The sequence below is a fragment of the Oncorhynchus masou genome, chromosome 27 (assembly GCF_036934945.1).
Source record: "Oncorhynchus masou masou isolate Uvic2021 chromosome 27, UVic_Omas_1.1, whole genome shotgun sequence".
NCBI lineage: Eukaryota > Metazoa > Chordata > Actinopteri > Salmoniformes > Salmonidae > Oncorhynchus > Oncorhynchus masou.
In genome coordinates, this window is record NC_088238.1 from 28,916,496 (window position 1) to 28,925,433 (window position 8,938).

The window sequence follows — 8,938 nt, forward strand, 5'->3', positions numbered from 1 at the left end:
CGTTATCTGGGAAAGTGGATTCTCTGCGGAGACGACACAGGACCTCCTAGATAGACCAGGGCCCTCATCCTTCTCTTTCTCTATACCTCTCGGAGGGCCACAAAGGGCCACACCATTGAGTATGTGGTTAGCACAGGGGTCTGGGGAGCACAAGCCAAACGAGGGGCCCCAGAAGGAGTTAACCCCCATGGATCTATAAGACGAAAATCTCAGAATCTTAGGTGGATTTCTTTGACTCCGTTTTGCTGAGGCGGACGTATTGTTGTTTTTGTAGGGGGATGTGTTTTTTTGTTTGTTGATCGAACGGACTGAGAGGCATTAGGAGAGCCATGTTTGTGGGGGGAGGTGTCCGTGCTGTTGGTGTGACCTGGACCTTTTGATTGACAACCAGGGGAGGTTTTATGAATATCAGAATCATATCCAGGAAACATCAAGATGGTGCAGCTGGGCTCCTCACTGAAGGCAAGTGATTCATCTGATTCCCCACACTGAAATGGGCAGTTGGAGGGAATGGCGTCTCCAGTCATACACTGACAAGCTTCAAATGTCTTGAGATTGCAGTTTACACGCAATATAAATTCACTAATGTACTAGTGTACTATGCAATATGTGCAATATCTGAACTGTTCCACATTAAAATACCATTGCTGTACCACATGCCTTTGCACACACTTGAAATGAACAAGGAATAATGCTCATTGCTATGCACATTGTACCACCGGGTAAATGATTCGAATGTTACCTTGAAGTTGTGGACGCTGTCTTCCATGTCGCTACTGGTGGAAACATCTTTACCGGAGCCCTGGGAGGACAATGTAAACAACTTTATATAGATGACAACTTTACATGGGATGTAATCAACTACATATAAGCCTAAGCGTATTAAAACATTCACACTCGGGTAGTGTATTCAGACAATGAGAGAGTAACAGGGTTAGTTATTTAAAAATGATAATTGGTAACAGCATGGGATGGGGAGCAGGGAGAGATGGGGTTGTTGGAAAGAAGATTGAGATTTGCCAACGTAAATGGAATGAGGATAGTACTAGGTGTTGTCTGTGAGGGTGGAATTTCCTGCTCTGCTCAGCAACAGCAGAGGAGCTCATTTGACCTGCAGCAAGACCGTAGTCTGTCGCTAGGTGAACTGAAGGCTTGCATTTATATTAGGCTACCGTTACTCCTCAAGCAAAGGCCTAATCATATAATAATAACAGGCATAATAATTATAACAATAATGGTGGTCAATGAGATTATATAATACAAGCTATTTTAACATGTGCTCATGCAGTAAATACTGTGAAATAATGTCATTGATTACCCTTTGTAGTTATTATGAGCCATTGGTAGGCAGCCAATAAATAGACAGGCTGGTTATAAGAGCGACATGCGAGTAACAGAACATCCCGTCGGTGTGATGCAGTTATATAAAATGTGTCGTCTTATGCTTCAGCTGCCATCTCAAAACACAAGCTAAGCAATATAGATATGTGAAATCATTTTTTCATCTCAGTCTCTGGACTTTGACCCCATTGAAAACCTGTGGTTTGAATTGAATGGAGTGGTCCGGTCCATAAGCGCAAACAAAGGATACTGGGAAATATCCTGTATGGAGAAATAGTCTAATATCCCTCCCAATCTGTTCTCCAATCTCATAAAATATTTTAGAAAAATCTAAACACATGTAAAGTGTTGGTCCCATGTTTCCTGAGCTTAAATAAAAAATCCCATAAATTTTCCATACAGACAAAAAACATTTTTCTCCCAAATTTAGTGTAGAAATGTGTTTATATTTATGTTAGTGAGCTTTTCTCCTTTGCCAAAGTAATCCATCCAACTGACAGGCGTGGCATATCAAGACGCTGATTAAAGAGCCTGATCATTACACAGGTGCACCTTGTGCTGGGGACAATAAAACGGCACTCTAAAATGTGCAGTTTGGTCACACAAGTTTTGAGGGTGCGTGCATTTGGCATGCTGACTGCAAGAATGTCCACCAGAGCTGTTGCCAGAGAATTTAATGTTAATTTCTCTACAATAAGTCGCTTCCAATTTGAATGCACAGAGATACCGTGATGAGATCCACCGCCATCACCTCATGTTTCAGCATGATAATGCATGGCCCCATGTCTACACAATTCCTGGAAGCTGAAAATGTCCCAGTTCTTCCATGACCTGCATGTTTGGGATGCTCTGAAGCGACCTGTACAACAGCATGTTCCAGTTCCCACCAATATACAGCAACTTCGAACAGCCTTGAAGAGGAGTGGGACAACATTCCACAGGCCAATATCAACAGACTGATTAACTCTATGCCAAGGAGATGTGTCGCGCCGCATGAGGCTAATGGTGGTCACACCAGATACTGACTGGTTTTCTGATCCACGCCCCTACCCTTTTCTTTAAAGGTATCTGTGACCAACAGATGCATATCTGTAAGGCCTAATGAATTTATTTAAATTGACTGATTTTCTTATATGAACTGTAACTCATTCAAATCTTTGAAATTGTTGCATGTTGCGTTTATATTTGTGTTCAGTATATAAATTGCATTGTAATATACAACAAATAGGTTTTCCTCCCTGGATTATCCCTGCTGTTTATGGCTTTTCACTTACTATTCCTCTCTCATTTATATATTAAATGTACAGTTGAAGTCGAAAGTTTACATACACTTAGGTTGGAGTAATTAAAACTAGTTTTTCAACCACTCCACAAATTTCTTGTTAAGAAACTGTAGTTTTGGCAAGTCGGTTAGGACATCTACTTTGTGCATGACACAAGTAATTTTTCCAACAATTCTTTAAAGAAAGAATATTTCTATAACGGTCTTCTTCCTTCTCTGATGAGGAGTATTGGGAAGGATCGGAGGACCAATGCGCAGGGTGGTAAGTGTTCATGATACTTTTAATAGAACACAGAAAAATACAAAATAACAACGTGAAATAACAAAATCCGAAACAGTTCCGTGTGGACCACACAGACACAGAAAACAATCACCCACATATCAAGGGTGAAAATAGGCTGCCTAAGTATGGTTCTCAATCAGGAACAACGATTGACAGCTGCCTCTGATTGAGAACCATACCAGGCCAAACACAGTAATACCAACTCATAGAAAAACAAACATAGACAACCCACCCAACTCACGCCCTGACCATACTAAGACAAAGACATAGCAAAAAAACGAAGGTCAGAACGTGACAATTTAACTTATAACTCACTGTATCACAATTCCAGTGGGTCAGAATTTTATATAAACTAAGTTGACTGTGCCTTTAAACAGCTTGGAAAATTCCAGAAAATGATGTCATGGATTTAGAAGCTTCTGATAGGCTAATTGACTTAATTTGAGTCAATTGGAGGTGTACCTGTGGATGTATTTCAAGGCGTACCTTCAAACTCAGTGCCTCTTTGCTTGACATCATGGGAAAATCAAAAGAAATCAGCCAAGACCTCAGAAAATAAATTGTAGACCTCCACAAGCCAGGTTCATCCTTGGGTGCAATTTCCAAATGCCTGAAGGTACCACGTTCATCTGTAAAAACAATAGTACGCAAGTTTAAACACCATGGGACCATCAGCCGTCATACCGCTCAGGAAGGAGACCCGTTCTGTCTCCTGGAGATGAATGTACTTTGGTGAAAAAAGTGCAAATCAATCCCAGAACAACAGCAAAGGACCTTGTGAAGATGCTGGAGGAAACAGGTACAAAAGTACAGTGCCTTGCGAAAGTATTCGGCCCCCTTGAACTTTGCGACCTTTTGCCACATTTCAGGCTTCAAACATAAAGATATAAAACTGTATTTTTTTGTGAAGAATCAACAAGTGGGACACAATCATGAAGTGGAACGACATTTATTGGATATTTCAAACTTTTTTAACAAATCAAAAACTGAAAAATTGGGCGTGCAAAATTATTCAGCCCCTTTACTTTCAGTGCTGCAAACTCTCTCCAGAAGTTCAGTGAGGATCTCTGAATGATCCAATGTTGACCTAAATGACTAATGATGATAAATACAATCCACCTGTGTGTAATCAAGTCTCCGTATAAATGCACCTGCACTGTGATAGTCTCAGAGGTCCGTTAAAAGCACAGAGAGCATCATGAAGAACAAGGAACACACCAGGCAGGTCCGAGATACTGTTGTGAAGAAGTTTAAAGCCGGATTTGGATACAAAAAGATTTCCCAAGCTTTAAACATCCCAAGGAGCACTGTGCAAGTGATAATATTGAAATGGAAGGAGTATCAGACCACTGCAAATCTACCAAGACCTGGCCGTCCCTCTAAACGTTCAGCTCATACAAGGAGAAGACTGATCAGAGATGCAGCCAAGAGGCCCATGATCACTCTGGATGAACTGCAGAGATCTACAGCTGAGGTGGGAGACTCTGTCCATAGGACAACAATCAGTCGTATATTGCACAATCTGGCCTTTATGGAAGAGTGGCAAGAAGAAAGCCATTTCTTAAAGATATCCATAAAAAGTGTCGTTTAAAGTTTGCCACACGCCACCTGGGAGACACACCAAACATGTGGAAGAAGGTGCTCTGGTCAGATGAAACCAAAATTGAACTTTTTGGCAACAATGCAAAACGTTATGTTTGGCGTAAAAGCAACACAGCTCATCACCCTGAACACACCATCCCCACTGTCAAACATGGTGGTGGCAGCATCATGGTTTGGGCCTGCTCTTCTTCAGCAGGGACAGGGAAGATGGTTAAAATTGATGGGAAGATGGATGGAGCCAAATACAGGACCACTCTGGAAGAAAACCTGATGGAGTCTGCAAAAGACCTGAGACTGGGACGGAGATTTGTCTTCCAACAAGACAATGATCCAAAACATAAAGCAAAATCTACAATGGAATGGTTCAAAAATAAACATATCCAGGTGTTAGAATGGCCAAGTCAAAGTCCAGACCTGAATCCAATCGAGAATCTGTGGAAAGAACTGAAAACTGCTGTTCACAAATGCTCTCCATCCAACCTTACTGAGCTCGAGCTGTTTTGCAAGGAGGAATGGGGAAAACTTTCAGTCTCTCGATGTGCAAAACTGATAGAGACATACCCCAAGCGACTTACAGCTGTAATCGCAGCAAAAGGTGGCGCTACAAAGTATTAACTTAAGGGGGCTGAATAATTTTGCACGCCCAATTTTTCCGTTTTTGATTTGTTAAAAAAGTTTGAAATATCCAATAAATGTTGTTCCACTTCATGATTGTGTCCCACTTGTTGTTGATTCTTCACAAAAAAATACAGTTTTATATCTTTATGTTTGAAGCCTGAAATGTGGCAAAAGGTCGCAAAGTTCAAGGGGGCCGAATACTTTGCAAGGCACTGTATCTATAGCCACAGTTAAACGAGTCCTATATCGACGTAACCTGAAAGGCTGCTCAGCAAGGAAGGAGCCACTGTTCCAAAACCGCCATTAAAAATCCAGATTACGGTTTGCAACTGCACATGGGGACAAAGATTGTACTTTTTGGAGAAATGCCCTCTGGACTGATGAAACAAAAATGAAACTGCTTGGCCATAATGACAATTGTTATGTTTGGAGGAGAAAGGGGAGGCTTGCAAGCCGAAGAACACCATCCCAACCGTGAAGCACGGGCGTGGTAGCATCATGTTGTGGGGGTGCCTTGCTGCAGGAGGGACTGGTGCACTTCACAAAATAGATGGCATCATGAGGTAGGAACATTATGTGGATATATTGAAGCAACATCTCAAGACATCAGTCAGGAAGTTAAAGCTTGGTCCCAAATGGGTCTTCCAAATGAACAATGACCCCAAGCATACTTCCAAAGTTATGGCAAATGGCTTAAGGACAACAAAGTCATGGTATTGGAGTGGCCATCACAAAGCCCTGACCTCAATCCTATAGAACATTTGTGGGCAGAACTGAAAAAGTGTGTGTGAGCAAGGAGGCCTACAACCTGACTCAGTTATACCAGCTCTGTCAGGAGGGTCCAACATTCACCCAACTTATTGTGGGAAGCTTGTGGAAACATTTGCCCCAAGTTAAACAATTTAAAGGCAATGCTACCAAATACTAATTGAGTGTATGTAAACTTCTAACCCACTGGGAATGTGATGAAAGAAATAAAAGCTGAAATAAATCATTCTCTCTACCATTATTCTGACATTTCACATTCTTAAAATTAAGTGGTGATCCTGACTGACCTAAGACAGGGAATTTTTACTAGGATTAAATGTCAGAACTTGTGAAAAACTGAGTTTAAATGTATTTGGCTAAGGTGTATGTAAACTTCCGACTTCAACTGTATATTGTCTTCCATGCATGTACTACCCTAAGTCTTTCAAAGCCTACTACTATAAAGCATACCATTGTCGATGCTAAAAGATACAGAGTTGTCTCAAAAGACACAAACAGGAAGAGAGAGAGAGAGAGAGAGAGAGAGAGAGAGAGAGAGAGAGAGAGAGAGAGAGAATGAGGACAGAACATTCAACACAAAATATGCTGTAAAATGTGTTAAAACAGGGTTTCATTCTTCAGTGTACATGATACACGTAATACAGTGTGTCTAACTATTATTATTGTACTTTAGTTGGTATGATACCATATTATGTTCTCTGTGTGTGTTCTTACCGGCAGGCAGGCTCTCTCTGCAGACTTGGACATACAGTTCATGTTAATAATCTTCTTCAGGATTGGTGGGTCCCCTGCGGGACGGTTGAGCTAATGTAGGCTAATGCGATTAGCATGAGGTTGTAAGTAGCAAGAACATTTCCCAGGACATAGACGTATCTGATATTGTCAGAAAGCTTGTTAATCTAACTGCGCTGTCCAGTTTACAGTAGCTATTACAGGGAAAGAATACCATGCTATTGTTTGAGGAAAGTGCACATTTTTGAACATGAAAAGTTATTAATAAACAAGTTAGGCATATTTTGGCAGTCTTGATACAACATTTTGAACAGAAATGCAATGGTTGCTTGAATCAGTCTAAAACTTTGCACATACACTGCTGCCATTTAGTGGCCAAAATAAATTTCACCTGGGCTGGAATAATACATTATGGCCTTTCTACTGCATTTCAAAGATGATGGTACAAAACAAATCGAATTTGTAAAAAAAAAATATTTGTATTATCTTTTACCAGATATATTGTGTTATATTCCCCTATATTAATTTTACGTTCCTACAAACCTCAAAGTGTTTCCGTTTAAATGGTACCAAGTATATGCATATCCTTGCTTCAGGGCCTGAGCTACAGGCAGTTAGATTTGGGTATGTCATTTTAGGCGAAAATTGAAAAAAAGGGGCCAATCCTTAGCATGGGTCTGAAGAGATGCACTTTGTCAGAGAGAGTGAGAGATTTGAATTTGTATTGTACAAAACATATTCCAACCAGTTCACGGGCCTTTGGTGTAGATCGTCACTATCCTCTAAGCTCTCTCTCTGAGGAAATGACGTGACCTAACCTGTTCTTCACTCTGAGAACACATTTCTCCATGCATAACCCTGGTAATGATTGATTGTACTATCGCACAGACATCAGAACCATGTTTGTTTTGATATAAACAGTAACACTTTGAAAGTTATCCATTAGCTTACATTGAAGTGTGATGTTTACATTGGATCACAGCATGTCTACTGCAAAATAGTTACATGGATTTGGCATTAGTTGGCACGATATTCTATTCTTCAGAGTTATCTCAGCTCTATTCTATTCTAATCAAAAGACAGGATACAGTCTCTTTATTAGCTAAAGACACAAAACAACGCAGGGCAGCAGTAGTGGAAAAAGTACCAAATTCTCATACTTGAGTAAAAGTAAAGATACCTTAATAGGAAATTAAAGTGAACATCGCCCAGTAAAATACTATTTGAGTAAAAGTCTAGAAGTATTTGGTTTTAAATATACTTAAGTATCAAAAGTATATGTAGTTGCTAAAACATACATAAGTATCAAAAGTAAAAGTCATAATTTTATTTATTTTTTACAGATAGCCATGCTCACACCAACACTCAGACATAACTTTAGTGAGTTCACCAGATCAGTGGCAGTAGGGATGACCAGGGATGTTCTCTTGATAAGTGTGAGCATTGGATAATATTCTGTCCTGCTAAGCATTCAAAATGCAACGAGTACTTTTGGGTGTCAGGGAAAATGTATGGCGTAAAAAGTACATTATTATTTTTAGGAATATAAGTGAAGTAAAAGTAAAAGTTACAAAACTATCAATAGTACAATACAGATACCCCCAAAAACGACTTAAGTAGTGCTTTAAAGTATTTTTACTTAAGTACTTTACACCACAGCAGGGCACTGTAATCAAGTTCATAGACAACACCTGGCCGGTGGTACGACGTATTTGTTGGTTTTTACCACTTTCTCCAATCACACATCTCCAATTGTGAATTTTTACACTGCAAAATAACTGATTTTCGACTGGTGAGTCTCGGTCTGTGATCAAATGGGGATGCAACAATATTATTGGCCACATAGGGTCAGTGTTGGCTTGGTTTTAGATGAGGGATCTCCCTCGTCCCTTTCAAATTGCATTCACGTCGCTCAAGCGCTTTGATTGATTTCCCGAGTGTGGTTTGACTTTGAAGGCTTTATCAAGCGAATTGAGACTTCAACGAGGACTATTTACGTTTACAAAAGATAAGCTACACGGTAAAGAGAGGTTAGTAGCCTACATCAAAATCCAAGTATAAACTACGACAGTCTGTCGTTCATATTTATTGAAAAAATGGAAAGAAAATTGGCGTCAATTATTCATGGTAGTCGTTGTCATGCTATTTTGCATAACACAAGGCAACAACATTTTTGTCTTGTCAACAAAATATATATTAGGGTAACAATCACTTGTTAGTTTCATGTTTTAGAAACATTTGTTAGTTTACAGAATATTTGATTTAATAATAAGTGTCCTTTCAGTTAGTGGCTCAAGTAAGCTCGTTATTTT